Source organism: Triticum urartu, chromosome 3A, assembly GCF_056163025.1.
Source record: "Triticum urartu cultivar PI428250 chromosome 3A, HENAU_Tu73, whole genome shotgun sequence".
NCBI lineage: Eukaryota > Viridiplantae > Streptophyta > Magnoliopsida > Poales > Poaceae > Triticum > Triticum urartu.
The window spans coordinates 390,702,781-390,720,964 of record NC_141875.1 but is presented as its reverse complement, the minus strand read 5'-3'; positions in this window follow the sequence as shown (position 1 = coordinate 390,720,964).

Here is an 18,184-nt window from a genome sequence, read left to right as displayed (position 1 = left end):
GACAATGAGTTACTGCTGGACAGGTGGGACCCGGCGATTTGACTTTCCATTATCATTTTAACTACGGTGCTACGACCGACTTGAGTCTCCCGATTCCTGACCACCTCCATACAGGTGCCTCTCCCGATGCTCCACCATGTAGAGGCTGGCTCTTGCTTGAGAGCCCACTCCTCCACTTTTTCCTTGCCTCTTTCCCCCACATATGCAAAAATGCCATGTAAAGCGGGCTTATAGCACACTATTGTACTTGATCCTATAGGTGCTAAGCCTGCCACATAGGCATAAAGTCTGATGTGGCAAGTTAATTAAGAAGAGACAGACTAGTTTGGTGACCCCAGGAAGAAACAGTGATAAGCGCGTGTACCTAGATGAAGCAAACTTAGCAACAAAAAACTAAGCACCTATGCATTGGGGACTTGAGTTGCTAAGCCATTTAATGCCCATAGCACCTCATCTAAGCACCATTTCATTGGAAGAGGTCACTCCTTGGCAAATGCAATAAATACTACAAAGAAAGAGATAGAGAGAAGTAAACAAAAAATACTCTCATAGCCAACCTTATAGCTAACCTTGTTGTATGAGTGACTAAATGATGACTATGTATGACATGCCAACATCAGATAGCCTAACGCACCATGTTAAATCTCCAAGGGCGCGACCATGCAAGCGAGGCGACGGTCGTGGTAGGCGCGACCATGATACGGGCTGCTGGCAGCCCTTGGATCTGAGATCGAACAGTCGCATGCTAAGTTGGTGAAAATTTGCAGAATAACCCTCCAGGATAGGATATTCACCCATAGGTCTAGAATCACGCCATGCAACGGTTCGATCTCAAATCCAAGGGCTCTCGGAAGCCCGTATCATGGGAGAATGGAAAGCTTCGTATCACCTGTAATTTTCCCGACGCTTGACATGACATCGAAAGCCATTTAATTGGGCATCAAGTAGACATAACATCTAATTGGGCCCCCATAGTACTGTGCATGAATCCAATTATCCACCAGGCAAGCCACTACCCTGCCATTCGCACGCGCCCCCCCCACTCGACATTTTTACAGTCGATAAACCGCTCCTAGTCGTCTCCTCCTTTCACATCACAGCAGTTCCACTAATCCTAACCCTCCTCCCAAATCCATGGCGTCCCAAATCTCCATGATCAGTGGTGAGTACAAGGTTAGAACCATCACCAGCGATGAGTTCGATGTCATCTACACCCGTTCTTCTGCAATGGTAAAAGAGTGCCTTGCTCGCTTCAAACGCATGTTCGAAAATTCAAATGATGAGTGGGTCGCTGGGCTAGATGTTGAGTACACCACAGTCCTGGGAAGCGAGAAGAAACTAAAGTAGGCAGAGAACAAGAAGCCCACCGTGATTCAGGTTTGCGTGCATGACTTATGCTTGGTCTACCACATATGCCATGCCGACGTTGAGTGCGAGGAATTTAAGCACTTCCTCAAGGGCAGCCGAGTCAAATTCGTTACTGTAGACTTTAGGAACAATAAGGAAATCCTGGGTCAGATAGGCCTCGTTGCAGGCGACCCCTTCGACCTCCAGAAGGAAGGGCTGGTGCCCTCCCTTGATCAGCCTTCAATGCTGGCCCTGGCAGGAGCCATGGTTCATCCTATGTACGATGAACTGAAGAAAGCTTCGCACACGTATCATCATGCATGGCAGTGGTCTGTACTATACATAGACCACATCCACTACGCTGCAACGGATGGCTACCTTTGTTTCAATATCTACAAGGGTTGGATGAAGAGCAAGAGCCAAGTGAGTAGTTCAAGCAAAGAAGTATCACCCAAGAGGAAGAGGGACAAGGACGAAGTCGAGGACGTGGACGAGGACTCCGAGTAAGGTGGCAGTGTCGTTGCTGATGGTGGTTCTAATGCAGTGTCTACCGGACTAGTTGCTAGTTTAATTTCTGGTGTGCTTAGTTTTATTTGAGGGGTGTGTTGTGCTGAGCCCCCAGCAGAACTATGTTATGTTTCTTCTTGTTATATTTCGTACATTTCATCTTTTAGTTGGTATAGTACAACCACTCGTTTCTTGACATTATATACGTACAATATATATGGCCAACATCATATAGCCAGCAGTTTAGTTGTCAAAGAATTTCAGGGTGCTTAGTTTTGTCAAAAAATTCCAGGGTTCTTAGTTTTATTTGAGGGGTCTGTTGTGCTGGACACCATTAACTTATCATTGTGAGAATCGGCTTATTTTTGTCATGTAACATGGTCAACGGGTTTGATGTGAAAATAACAATGTCTAATGGCATTTCTGAGCAAACATCTAACTTAATGATGGCATTTTTTAGATATCTAATTGCATTTTCTGAGGAGGCATCTCACGGATCGATGGCATTTTTTGCCGCCTGATTTGGAAGGCGCACACATTAACAATCAACAAAGTCATTTTGGAACAAGTGCTGTCACATTACAATCGGAAACACAAGTATTATTGAAACCGTGGGCGTTCTATTTACCATTTACGTGCCGCCACGCGTCCCCTTTTTTTATTAGCTAGGAGGCGCCGTGCAGGGTAGCTATTTGAGTACGGGAGGCGTGCGATTAGACCCCTGCACATGCTTATCGGGAGGAGAGCCCTTTGACCTCCATATGTCGTCCACCTCTCTCCCAAGGTCTCCATTAATGGCGCCCGAGCCTCTGTTTAATGGCGTGGCAATGTCTCACTCGATTGAGATTTAAGAGAGAAAAGGAAAATCTGAAAAGAAAATTTTGCACGGATCTTGATGTAAGATCTGACGGACCTATATAGCATCTACTGCGACTTATAGCAAGACTGATGAATATATATAAGGACGATGAGAGTGGATAATAATTGTCTTGCATAATTAGGAAGATAATTAAAAAAGCCACATGCGGCTAAGCCCGAAATACACAAGGGAAAAAGAAGAAGGAAGACGCATACAATAATCTGGCTCACTGATCTCTACTTTCTTTATGCGCTGCAGGTCGTGAAGACTAGTTCTCGCGGCAGGCGATGATCTCTTTCATCAGTTTCATGTCCTTAATACGCTACTTGGCAGCATCCACAGATTCCTCCACCAGCCTGTTGTGCTCGATGCGGAGCATGGCATTCTCGTCCATAAGTTTCTTGATGACGACGCTCTTCTTCTGCTACACGGCAGCGGTCTCCTCCTCCTGCTTCGCCCTTCAAGAGATCTTCGCCCTCAGCAGGTCGTGCTTCTCCCGGAGCTTTGCATTGCCCTCCCCCAGTTGCCGGATGACGCTGGTAGCCTCGTCCTGCATCCTCTCCCAGCCGGAGATCTGATCCATCTAGTTATGGACTATCGCATGCATGTGCCTATAAGAGTCCTCGCCTGCCAGCGAGAAATTTTCCAAGGCCGCCGCGGCGTGGCGGGACCTCGCTGCTACTTCGGCGGCGCGGCAGAACATCTCTGCTGCTTCCGCGGAGTGGCCGGACCAGTCTGCTACATCGACGGTGCGACGGGACCTCCATGCTGCTTCGGCGGCGCGGCGGGACCTCTGTGCTGCTACTGGTGCACGGCTGGACATGTCGGCTACTTTCGCGGTGAGGCGGGACATCTCTCGTGCTTCCTCTTCCATGCTCACCTCTCCCTGCTGGAAATCTCTCGACCAAGAACTCACGCTGGCTATGGCTTGATTGACTTGAATGTTTTTTGTGGATGAGGAGTTGAGGAGGAATGTGCAGTCATCTTAGCATAGTAGTATTTATAACCGAGTAGGAGTACTGCTAATACGCTCCTAAGTGGGAAACCGTTTAGGTTGTGATCGCTGTGAACAGGTTTGCAATTATATATAGCGTGGTAGTAGTAGTAATTTGGAATGTGACGAGAAGCGCTCAAAACTTATTGACGGTTCTAGTTTCGAAGTGCGGCACTATTCCCGGATGGCGTAACGTCGGCATGTTTTCTCGGTCGTGGTGTAGCATATGCCATGGTACTAGTTCTTTTTCTACTACTGTGTACGTGCAAAAACTGGCACTGTCGGATACATATCTTACGCTTGGCGTCCGACAGGAATAGCCTCGTGGTGAGCTATAGACTAGTCTTTTTTTCAGACGCATTACACCTATCTCTCGAGACTTCTCGCACGCACCATCACTGCTCCCTAGGTTGATGCCACCCACATATAGTTGTACTCTCTCACACACGCACGCATTTTTCCTCTCTCACACACGCATCTGTAGCTATGAATTGTAGTGTTCTCAACCATCCGATTGGCTCTATCATAGGTTTCACATTGCTCCTTGGCCTTGAGATTGAGATGTTTTAAACGCGGAGGCTAAGATGGAGGCGCGAGGTTTTGGTTAATGTGCGGACCGCACACGGCACCAACACGACACGAGCTTCATCTGCCTGGTGCACATGCAGTCGGGTGAGTTGTCCAAGTATAGACACAACTAGGCCCTCGTTGGTATCCGTGCCTCGACTTTGGCCGGTCATAGTGGAGAGTAACATAGACCAATTACTAGTCTATGTTACTAGTACCTTCATAGTGGGTAGTGTCATATAGTATATGCATAATTTGGTGACGAGCGCTCTCTATATGTACCACCTTTTTTCTTTAATTACATCTTGTTAGTTTTGCTCCATGGCGCTATCCATCGATACTAGCTTGGTCCTTTTAATGAGAGGCGAGGGCCTTTGTGATTTGACGGCTCATTACTGCTGGAAGGTGGGGCCTTGTGATTTGATTGCTCGTATAAATGTGCCGACGACCTGAGGAGGAGCAAAGAACCGTGTGGTATACTCAAGTTTTCCTCTGGAGTACAATAGAGGAGCACGAAACACGGCAGCCCAGTGCCATATCCTATACTCTATACTCTTATTATATATTACTAGCAAGAGGCATTGTTCTATTGGCGATAAAGAATGATCTAATTTGCTAGTCATCTCATTTTTAGCATTGTTCTATTAATGCCTCGCAGAGAAGGTGACACGTGCGACCAAACACCCAAAGCAAAATAAGAAACACAAGAGAAAAAGAAGAAGGAGGATTATCACCCCCAAAAAAGAAGGAAGATGCACACACAAGTCTGGGGCGCTGCTCTCACTACATGAAGGGTTGCTGGCCGCGGAGTCATAATTGCTTCTTCATCGTCTCCACGACCTCCATCTCCTTGCGCGTCTCCTCCGCCATCTTCATCATTGTGTCCATGACACGGGATTTCTCGACGCGGGCCTTCATCATCTGTTCCACGGCCGGATTACATACCTTGACAGCAGCCAGGTGCTCGATGCGGAGCTTCGCCAACTCCTCCTTCTGTTCCATGACGAGGGCCTGCAACATCTTCATCGAGGAACTACTATTCTCATGCAGCTTCTTCCAGCTGGCGTTATCCTCCTTCAGCAGGTCGAGCTCGTAGCAGAGCTTCGCCTTGTCCTCCTGAAGTTGCAGGATTTCGCCGGTCGCCTTCTTCTCTGAGGCAATGCTCTTCTTCAGCAGCATCACCAAGCCGGTGGTCAACTCCCCCTGCTTATTGAGCTCAGCGGGCATGTCGTCGAGGCTCTCCCTCAGCAGCTCCACCAAGCCGTGGATGAACTCCTTCTGCTTATTGAGGTGCTTATTGAGCTGATCGGGCATGCCGTCGAGGGATAACGACTCCAGCGCCGCATGTTCGCCTCCGCGTCTAGGGCGCTCCTGGGAGCCATTGCCTGCCCATGAGAGATCTTTCGAGGTCTCTGCATGGCGGCGACCCTCTTTTTTCTGCAGCCTAGGTTTCCGCTCCCTTGTTACGAGTCGTTCTCGACCTAGAGCTCTGCACATCGGCCATGGCAAGGACGGGCGAAGAAGGACTTATGAGGAGGAAGGTAGAGTAATTTTTTGTTAGGTAGTTCCCCTTTTTATAACCTAAGTACTAACACTAGTACTAAAACCTGCATAGTGGGAACACATTCAGGTTCGGTACGTACTGGTAGGTGTGAGTAGGCTTGCACTTAATTGTAGCACTAGTACTTTCGAATGTGATGGGAACAAGGTAAAGATTAATTGATGGTTTTTGGTTTCGAGGCCCGAAGCGGCTCCCGATGAGTTTAGTGGAACATAAATTTCAAGTAGACTACACTGCTCAGATGCATAAATATTATGTTACTGTCAAAAATTGGCACAAAATACGAAGGAGACCAATGGAAGTACTGCTAGCAACCCATGATTTAACTACTCGCATGCGCGAAGTGGAGTAGTAATGTCTTTCTTCTGCACTCACGTCCACTCAATTTGCATGCGCTGTATTAATTGACCATCAATGAAGTGAAGGACTTTACACGCGTCAAATTATCACATGGGGTGGATATTGGTACAAAATTGCATCCGCCCGTGTACCCGCGTGTGCGTGCGAGGGAATGAGTGCGTGCGTGGCGTGCGTGCACATCTTCGCTTCGTGCCTGTACTACCAGTGCGGCTCAGGGAGGACGAGTACATTCTTCTGGAACCAGCAGCACGTCACTGTGATCAATCCACACAAGGATGTCGTGTCAATGCCTCCACATGTGCCACGTGGCTTCATGAATTGTAAGAGAGACATTGTGTAGCGTGCCATTGTGTTTTGCACATACTCGAAGTACTAGTAAGGTACACGTGCATTACACGCGTCAGATTTTGCATCCAAATTACGAATAAATACCACACTGTAGCATGTAAGCTCTCAGTCATATATGCCTGATGTAGACCTTCGTTTAATTCTTATAGTTCATCTCATTAAAAATCAATTAGTTTTTATAAAAAACCTAGGGCCTCTTTGATTCGTAGGATTTCCAAAACGCGGGAATAGGAAGAACATGGGATTAGAGTGGAATGTCGTCTTGAATCCTACAGGATGGTACGAGTGTTTGATTGTGCATAGAAAAAACGCAGAATTCTTTCAAAGAGGTTTGAGTGGATGGGATGTTTCCTATGAAATCTAGTGCAAATGAATCATATGGAAAAATCCTATGGTTTACAATCCTACGAATCAAACAACCAAGATAGGAAAAATTCCTAAGGATTAGAATCCTCCATAATTCCTTCGAGAATCCTTTGAATCAAAGATGCCCTTAATCTATTTTATGATTCATGGAATTGTGCGTTGTAAAGCATAAAGTAAAAACAAATAATGGCAATTCAACTAGAAAAAAAGTTTGGGCAGTTATGATACAGAAGATTCTAGAACAAAGGAGAACCACTATTGTTTTGAGATTTGTGCATTATGCTTAAGTTCAACCATGGAGTCTGCTAGATTGTACATGTGGCAAAATCCGGTGGGGGCTAGAAGATGGTGCGAGGGGCCGAGTGGAGGGAGACTATGAAGGAGTGCACAACTACGAGATCGGTATTTAGAGAGAGGGGGTGAGAACGTGCGCTGTTGCGCGCAGTGGCGGAGCCATGAAAAATGTCCCATGAGCTAGGGGGCCAAGCATTGCTAATCCTTTACGAGGAGGGCCAATTCATCAACTTAAACCATTTTTACTAGCAATTGTCTAATGATCACATTCATATTAGCCTCGATATATAGTGATGTTAGGGGGGGCAAGGCCCTTGCTGCCCCCTATCTTCGCCATTGTGCGCGCGTTTGAGAAATGAAGCGGAAGGCATGGATGATGAGAGGGGGGCGTTGGATATATAATTAATGTGGGTGTATTAGCTATATATGTAATCCTATATAGAGAGGTATAGATTGGTCAATGTGGACGTGGGAAAGAGGGTGAGACCTCACTAGATATATAGATTGATCCGTTTATGTGGAAAACTATGAAAGACCTAGCTATACACACACACACGCACATAGAGGAACATCGATCGTTGCGCATGCACGTGAGAGATAAAGAATGCCCGATATGATGGAGAGGGGGATGTGTGTGTGTGCCTTCATGGGAGACCAACCTGAAGAAAAAGATTGCATGTGTGTGATGGATAATGCCGACTGGTAGTGTGTGTGCATGCATGCACGAGAGAAAGTTAGTGGTGCAATTATAAAGAGAACACCAATGTGTGGGTGTAAAAGACTAGGTGAGGTCATAATCAATGTAAAGTTGAATTCAAATATTTGAATAAGAGATCATGATGTTTGAAACCCATGCATGCATGAATATAATAGAGATCTGCGCGGTGTGGTTTGGAAACGAGCATGTTGCAATGTATACATATTGAAGAAGGTCAGATTGGTTTGAATTTGAGATACCGATGGCAGACATCATTTGGCCACACTGCATCCATGCGTGGACACACTATTCTAATTGGAGATGATGGGTGGATTTCGCATCACATATCTATATCTATACCCATATATATATATATATATATATATATTATTAATATAGTGTGCAGATAACTTTAACTTTGAAAGATGGTCGTTGGATGAGGCCAATCCGATGGTGCATAGCTGGCAAATTTGAGCACTACTGGCCGTTGGATATCATCTAGATTCCACCAGATTTTGCCACATGTACAATCTAGAAGACTCTATGGTTGAACTTAAGCATAATGCACAAACCTCAAAACACAAGCACATCTTCTTTGTTCTAGAATCTTCCCTATCAGAATTGCCCAAATGTTTTACTACATGATTTGTTTTTACTTTATGCCTTACAAGCACAATTTCGTGAATCTTAAAATAGATTAGCTTTCTTATAAAAACTAGATGATTTTGAATGAAATGAACTATAAGAATTAAACGAACATCTACATCATGCATATATGACTCAAAGCTGACATGCTATAATGTGGTATTTATTCATAATTTGGTTGCCAAATCTCATGCATGCAATGCACGTGTACCTTACTAGTCTAAACGGTGTATGTGTGTGTGTTGTGTGTGTTGAACACATTGTACGTAGTATATCATACTAGTCTAAATTGTCTTTTGGGGGGGGGGGTACACATTAAGCTTGTTCTCCCAAAATTTCAAGCCGCGCCTTGTTATGCCGTAATTTGAAGCTAGCGTCTCTGTCTATCGTGCTGCGAAACTCCCGCCTCTTCGACCCGTGCCTTGTTAGCCCGAAATATTTAAGATATATCTTTGCCTCGTTGTGCTCCGACAACTCCCTCCATCTCAACCTGCGCCTTGCTATTCCAAAATTACAACGCGCGCTCCCATCTCCTGTGAAATCCCGACACGTGAAATGCCCATGATACCCCTGAACCGAAAGAAGTGACTCAAATCGGTGGGGGTACTTTCGTAACTTACCCCACATTTCGGACAAGCGCGTCCCTAAGCCATGGTTCCCCACTCCCGTCCCATCCGCCCACTCATTCGTACACCGAGGCCGACAAAACCCGCAAAGCCCCACACGCTCCTCCGTCCGCCACCCAACCGGAGCCTCTTCCCCGACGACATCGTCCACAACAACACCTCGACGTCCCTCATCCACCGTACGAGATGAGGATCCGTCGTCGATCTGGTCATCCCACCGGTTCAGCCACCCCGTCCTCCACCTCCAAGGAGCTACCCCGACGTTCCCCTCGTCTTTCGCGCCACCTCCATTCCCACACCGCCGTCTTCACCTACACCACCGGAAGATCATCATCATCACCATTTCCTTGGATGAAGTTGCGGCCTAATCGGCGCCACCAAAGAGGTTTAACATTAATTGCCGCATTATCTTCTTGATTCGATCTCATGGTGCTGCCGGCGCTCGGTCCCGAGCCGACACGGTGCGGCTCCATCCACCGCAGCATCACCGGCCACTTCCTCCACGGCGTTGCTCCCTCAGCGGCGACGTCCCCATCAGTAGGAGCTGATGCTGCTTTAGCTCTCGCTCGTGCTGCTGCTCTGCTCCTGCTCTCGGTCCCCTGCCTAGTCTGCTCTTGCTCTTGCTCTTGCTCGTGATGCTGCTCTCGCTCTTGCTCTTGCTTGCAATGCTGCTCCGATTTAGCTACACTTCAGTCGACTGAATCAACTTTTGGGTCAGTCAATTTTTAGGGAGTGGGGGTGAGGGAGTCCTGGACTAAGGGGTCCTCGGGTGTCTGGCCTATTATCCTTTGGGACGGACTGATGGGCTGTGAAGACATGAAGGGCGAAGACTGCATCGTGTCCGGATTGGACTCTACTTAGCGTGGAAGGCACGCTTAGCGACCGAAGATTCCTTCTTATGTAACCGACTCCATGTAAACCCTAGATCCCCCCGATATCTATATAAACCGAAGGGGGTAGTCCGGAAAGGACACCACATATATTCATTATCATAGGCTAGACTTCTAGGGTTTAGTCATTACAATCTCATGGTAGATCAACTCTTGTAATACTCATATTCATCAAGATCAATCAAGCAGGAAGTAGGGTATTACCTCCATAGAGAGGGCCCGAACCTGGGTAAACATCGTGTCCCGTGTCTCCTGTTACCATCGACCCTAGACGCACAGTTCGGGACCCCTACCCGAGATTCACCGGTTTTCACACTGACAGGGGGCTCGCCAGAGTTAAGGAAGAACCAGCCGCAGCGGGGAGGGGGCTCACCGAAGAGGTACCCCACTATCTATATTAGGGTTTAGGGTGGCGGCGGTGGTCGTCGGCAGTGGTGGGGCGGTGGCGTGGGGATCGTCGGAGAAAAAGCTCGGCACGGGGGGGGGGGCTTTAGGGATGGCCGGGGCAGCGGCGGACCGGCGGTGGGGAGTGTTTTCAGGCCGGGCAGGGCGGCGCACCGCCGGCCGCGGGCGGCGGGGGGGGGGGGGGGGTGGCTTGTCGGTGTACAAAAAGAGGGGTACACTTTTTGTACCCCTATAACTGTGCACGGGCAGTCTGAGCCACAGGCACCACCACACCAAGCAAGGCAAGGGAGGTGAGCCAGGGTAAGACCGAGCTCATGAGAACTACGACGCCAAGGCCAAGACCACGAAGAGCAAAGGGGACGAAGCGGACTCCCCCGGCAAGATCCTTGCTGGGAGACAGTTCTAGCAGCCCGACAAGACCCTTGCCGCGGCGACTCGTCCCGCGCCTACGGAGCGAATCACCCTTGAGTCCACTGCCCCCAAAGGGCAAGAATTCAGGAGACATCCCCGTGGCAGCATGCAGATCTTCGTGAAGACATTCAAGATCAGATACGCACTAAGGAGGCGACAACCCTTGGCGGGATCCCAGCCGAGGAAGACCACAAGGCCCCCGGCAAGCACCTTGCCGGGGGTGACAGCAGGAGCCTCGGCAAGACCCTTGTCGGTGCCCCGGCAAGGCCCTTACTGAGGACACCCACAAGGCCACCATCAGGCCCACGCCGACTAAACCTCCAACGCCTCTTGCATGCAGCTGCCGACCCAACCAGCTGGGCAGGCACCTGCGTGGCGGCATGCAGATCTTCGTGAAGACCCACCATTGCGCCACCTCAGCTGCCTGCCTACCTACGTGGCATCACAGGCGTCGCTGGCCAGGGCGCGTGTCGACACAAGAAGGAGCGGCGACGGACGAGGCAGATCTCTCCCCCGTCCCCGATAAAGCAAGGACACCTAAGCAAGACGCATTAAATGCGCCTTGTCATGTAATGCGAGGGATAACCTCGCATCACTGTTCCCTTTCCACCTCCTGTGTGCCACTGTGGCAACCCCTTTTCCTATAAAAGGAGGCCCGAGGCGACCAGGAGAAGGATTCGGCTTTTTGGAGCTCCTCACGTCCCATAGCTAGCTCAAGAACACAGATATACAATCCACCAAGGCAGGAGTAGGGTTTTACGCATCCCCGCGGCCCGAACCTGGATAAACAAACTATGTGCTACCTGTTAGATCCTCTCTTCTCATGACCCCGCGCCCCGCCAACCGTAGTAGGGATTCTTGTGATCCCATAGGTGTCGGTCGGCACCGACACGGCTGTTTGGCCGATGGTGGTTGGCGGCTCAAGGGGGTGTAGGTTGAAGATGAACTGCAGACCCTTGATTTCGTATCCAACGGCTGCATAATCGACTGACCAGAGATGAAAAAGTCAGTCGACTGACTTGTAGCCTCACCTCTGGTGCGCTCAGTTTCGACAGTAAAATTCAGTTTCGACAGCAAAATTCAGTTTCGAGAGTTAACTTCAGTTTGGAAAGTTAAATTCAGTTTTGACAGATAAGCTCAGAGATGAGCGGCTAATGTATACATCTAGCACTTTGTGGTTATGTATTTTACGTCATCTATTGGAGATGCTATTAGAATTCCACTCAGGTTAACATTGTCTCTCTTCTCCTACTTCAGCCTCGGCGTCCTACAACTCACCGGAGCTGCTCCAACGACGAAACCCTCCATCACAGCGGAGCACTACCTCGGGCTCCATCTCCAGACGCCTAAGATCTTCTTCCCCTCCTTCGACAGCCAAGTCAGCCGGAGCATCCTCACCGGCCAACCCAATCACGCTGAGATCGACATGGCTTCGCCAAAGAGGTTGTACACTTCTTGTGGTTTGACTTAATCTCACCATGCTTCTTTGCATACTGTGATCTTCCAATTCTTGTGAACCAAACACCCAGATTGGCAGAAATCCTGTGTTTTTAAATTCTCTGTCTTGCACATGCATTCCTATCCTATTCCTGTCTATTTCCTATCCTTGCATTTTTAGAATCCTCAAATTCAAACAATCCCTTACACAATTACTTCTATTACAGATATGTGTCAAAGAAAACCTTGTGTGGTTTGTCCTACTCCTGCGGTGTTGTGTTCCACCCCAGCTCAGCTGCTCCAATGACGGAAGGGTTCACCACAGCAAGGATCCGCTCTCCAAACTGTCTTTCGCCGCCTCAAATCTTCTTCCATGCCGCCGGCAGCCACGACAACTGTGTTACCATCATCAACTAAGCAGATGACCTTGAGGACTACACGGGTCCGCAAGAGAGGTCGCACTCTTCCGTGTCTGCTTACGTTATGCATCACTTAATATGACGACATGCTACTTTATCGTCGTGTTCACCTATTAGACTCCGACTCAGGTCCAAACTTATGCTAAAACTTGAGTTTTTAAATGGTTGTGGGGTACATATTGGGGCAGCAATCAGTACTATCTGTCTACTATCTTGTTAATCTCGGGTGTCTACTATGAGTTTCATGTTGGGTGCAAACAAACATTAAAGGAGCCATTATCTATATTTTTTAACTAAAGCTATTATCTGCCTGCTATCATTTGTTTTGTGTCTATCCACAGTTTGCTACCATCACTCTCGATTTGTGCATGCACTCCTTACATAATCTCACTATGTTTTATTCCTATGCATGTCAGTTATTGTACACAATGGAACTAAACATGTAGAGCAAAAGAGATGAGCCTTGTGTGGAAATAAAATTTCATGCAGATGTCGCTCCATGATGGGCGCAATGGCAACCCCCTCCACCCATTTCGGATCGTAATCAAGAGGAAGATAACTGTTCTGAGGGGGATTCGGAAGCAGAAGACCACTCCTATTTACCCCATGAGGTCTTTTCTCTAACTTTGCATGCTGATGTTGGTAATATCATGCATATGGTGCCTTGCATTGCTTACTCTATACATTAAAGATGTCTTCTGCTTAGTTTAGACATGCTTTGTGTCAATGCCATCTGTTTAGTTTCTTTATCGTATATGTGAATCATGCAATGCCATCTTGTTTAGCCAGGCATCATATATGTGAATTTTGCAATTCCACCCTAGTTAGCCAGTCAACTTATATGTGAATTATATCATGACATCATTTTTTTATTACGTGTTAAATTTTTCAACAATTTTAGTACATTCAATTACTCTTCCTGTGCATCAGCCATTCGACACGGTCATGGAAAAATCTGGAGTGGAAACAAGGTCTTCAGAGCAGACAATGCTATCTGACGAAGTGCATGTCTTGCTGGTTACAGATAGCTCCTCAGAGGAGGATTCAGAGACAGATGACCAGTCCTACCCCCCCCCCCCCGAGGTGCATGCTCTAACTTGGCAGGGTTATGATGCTCATATCGTGCATATGGTATCTTGCATTGCTATGTCATTTGCTTAGTTTAGACATGCTTTGTGTGAATGCTACATGTTTAATGTCTAATTACCATATATGTGAATTATGCAATGACATCTTGTTGCAAGACATTATATATGTGAATTATGCAATGCTATCTTGTTGCAAGGCATGATATATGTGAATTATGCAATGCCATGCTGTTTAGTCAAGCGTCATATATGTGAATTATATCATGCCGTCCTTTTTTTGTATTTCTCATTGCTTTTGTCGACAATGTTTGTATATTCAACCGCTCTTCCTGTGCATCAGCCATTTGAATTGGTGAAGGAGAAATCTAGAGTGAAAACAAGGTCTTCAGAGCAGACAATGCTACCTAGTGAAGCAGATATCTTGCTGGTTACAGATAGCTCTTCAGAGGAGGATTCAGAGGCATATGACCAGTCCTATTATCCCCCTGAGGTGTATGCTCAAACTTGGCAGGGTTATATTACTCATATCATGAATATGTTGTATTGCAATGCTCAGTTTTTACATCATATACACGATATTGAATGCCGTCTCCTTAGTTGACACATCATATATGCGATTGCCCTCTGCTCACTTCCTTAGTATATAAATCATATATTTGAATTATATCATGCCATGATGTTTACATAGACAGCATGTATCTGAATTATGGCATGCCAACCCATTTTCTAAAGACATAGTATAGTTATATCATCTCATCTTGTTCACATAGTTATCATATTTCGAATTATGTCATTCTATCCGTGAATTATATCATGCCATCATGTTTCCATCGACGGGATGTTTGTGATTTATGGCATGCCAACCACTTTAATAGACACATCATATAGTTATATCATGTCATCCTGTTTACATAGTCATCATATTTTGAAGTATGTCATTCTATCCTGTTTAGTTAGCCATCATACATGTGAAATTGTGTCATGCTATCCTGTTTAATTAGCCATCATATATGTGAAATTATGTCCTGCTATTCTGTTTGGTTAGACAACATAAATGTGAATTATTTCATGCCCTATTTTATTCCCTACTATCCATTGCACCTGTCTATCTTACAATGGCTATACATTCAATTACTTTTCTTGTTTATCAGCCATTTCAATTGGAGGAGGTGATGGCAGTATCTGTGGGAGTAAAAACACAGCCGGTCTTCAGAAAAGATCGTGCTACCTATCGATGGAGATAGAACCACGGTTGTACTTGCCCAAGAACCAGCCCCACCACACATAACCCAGACTCACGCAGATTGTACCCCTACCCAGTTGGATAGAGAACCAGCTACACCCCTTCTAACCCCAACCCCTGCAGATAGTAACCCAGTTCCCCTTGACACAGCACCGTCTCCACCACAAAGCACCCAAACACAAGCAGTTAGTAAGGCAACTAAAGTGCCCAAAGCACGAGGACCACCACTCCGAACCCCAAGTCAATGCTTAAAGCAGAAGAAGAATTGTTCTCAGGTTAGGTTCTGTAGCTATGGTTCATACTACTTTGCTCTTGCATCATTGTATTTACTCATACCAACTAATTTCAAATTTGAAGGATGCAATTGAAACTCCAATGGCGCAATAGGTATGTTTTAAACCTGTTTCTTTAATGTGTTTGCTGTTGTAACTTGCTCTGTGTTGATTTCAGTTTGAATTGAATAAACAGTTATATTCTCATGCCATGCACCTTATAAGTGTTGTTATTGCTGTGTAGTTTCCCACACTTATATTCTGTCTAAGCTGCTTTGTCTTAAATAGATATGATTCGAACTGTATCTATCTTGATTTGGCAACATAAACTAGAATGATATAGACCATACAGTGACCATACTACATGGATATATGTTTGTTTCATGTTGTTATCCTGTCCACCTTACTACTGAACCGGTTTACCAAAATGAGTTTCATATACTACATTGTAAACCTGTGATGTGTTTGTTTGTTTCTCTTTTAGAATGCGGATAAAATATTGGAGAAGAGTACCTTGTTATGCAATGGTACAGGAAGTAATGTAGATAAGGTTCAAGATAGTGAGACATCCCTGTTGGTCTCCAAGAAAGCTGATAAAAACTATATTGAACACACTGAGACAACCCCAAAGTCATGTCTTGATGTAGTGTTCGAGTTACTAGCTAGTACTGCTGGCACCAGCTCTTCGAACTCCCTGCCTGAATCAGTTCGGCTTCTTGAGTCTTAACTTCAAGTTGAAAGACATCGATCAGATGTTATGCGACAGGAAGCCGAAGGACTAAGGAGGTCCCTGCAGAATTCAGATGCATACTTTCTGGTGCAACAGCAAGTGCTGGAGGATTTAAGCGCCAAACAAGAGAAAGTTAATAAGCTTGCTAAGCATCTTGCCAGCATTATGGGTACCCAGGATATTGTTTCTTGAGCTCTTCTGAAGTGGTTTCAGTTCTGGACTTGTTTTGCTGCGACGTTTATATGCTGCTTTGTTCCCTATATTTGCACTGGTGGCGAACTTTGATGCCCAGTGGATGTAATATGTGTAATAGCCGTTATAGCCTAGTGTAAATTGCTTGCCTATTTATTTCCTTATTGTCTTGTTTATTTGTTTTCTTGTAGTTAGTGCAGTTATTTTTCAACGGTTTGCTAGTGGCCGCAATAGCCTATTTTTTAAACTAGGCCACATTAACCATGGGCTACATATTTAATGTAGTTAACATGGGGCTCCTACGGGCCGTAGAAACAATGGGCCTTATACGGGCCGTAGACACAATGGGCCTTCTACAGGCCATATCATCAATGGGCCTTCTATGGGTCGTATTATCGGTTGGCCAAACATGGGCCAATAATAGACCACATTATGGCCGTAAATGGGCTAGAGTTGAATAGACCATTCATGGGCCGACCATAATGGGCCGTCGTTAATCGGCCGTATTTGATGACGCTATGAAAACGGTCCAACGTATTAACGAGCCACAAACGGGCCGACTGTAACCACGGGCTGAATTTGGCCCACAAGCAAAAAATGACAGTAATGGGCCGAAAGTAAACGAATGCTGGAAATGAGCCCAAGAATAAATGGGCCCTGAGAAGGACGAAAGATAACATGGGCTGGAAACGGCCCAATGGAATAATGGGCCGTTAATGGGTATAAAGTGATACACTGTTCATTATGGGCCAGTTTTAACACGGGCCGTTAATGGGCCGAGGGTTACTAAGGGCCTCATATGGGCCGAAAGACGTCATGGTCCATACATGGGACGGAAGTTAAAACGGGTTTGAATTATATTGGACGGCCTAGATGACGCTATTGGGCCTAATTCGGATAGGCCGTAAATGGGCCCTGGGTTGGCGTGCTGTAAATGGGATATATGCAAACAGGCCGTTAACGGGCTAGCCGTGGGCCGGCCCTCCACCTTTTGACCAAGTCAAACAGGCCGGCCTTTTCACAGGAATGGGCCTCTGTTGGGCCGTGCCACATGTCGATGTATCATAGGCGCTTTGGGTCCAATGAGTGCATGACATCTGTCCCAATGGCGAGCCGACACGTGTTCCCTCCAGCCAATGATGATTTTACATGTGGAAAATCCCCATTGGTCGGGGCTGTTAACGGGTTATCAGATCCAAAACCGGACCCAATAGCTTAACGGCGTTCCGTTATGGTGGATGCCACGTGTCGGTCACCCTTGACGAAAGCACTTCTGTGACGCGCGATTTATCATCATGGAAGTGGACACTTCCGTGATGATAATTTAGGTAATGTCATGGAACAGTTCTACGACAGCATAGGTATGAATATCTTGATTTTGTCATAAATTTGTCATGATGTACATGCATGACAGAAAACGTGACCTACTATGACAAACACGTATCATCATGGAAGTGTATTTTTTTGTAGTGTCCCCTGGAATTACGAAAACCTGCCATGGCGTCATCCGTCATTAATTTCACACGAGACGCGGCATATCTTAATGGATCTTCATCTTTAATTAACCACCTGAAAATTGAGGCGTCAACACGGCTGGATAATCATCTTTTGGCCTCCTGGTTTCTCGTTCCTGACTACTGACCCTCTCCTTATAAATAGGCCCCGACAGCCCATCCATTCTCCTCCTTCTTCCTTCTCATCTTCCTCCTCTCTTCGCAACGTTCCAGCGCGCCCAAGCTCTGCCGCCGTCGACCTTCATCCACTGCTTCAACTCTGGCCACCGCATCACCCTGAACGAACCAGAACCTCACGGAGCCTCTCCACTGTTCATCAGCACCAGTAAGCCTTCATTTTTCCTCTTAATGGATCTGCCTTAGGGTTCTCTATTCATCGGTGTTCATCACCGTTCATCCTTCTTTCTTAGAT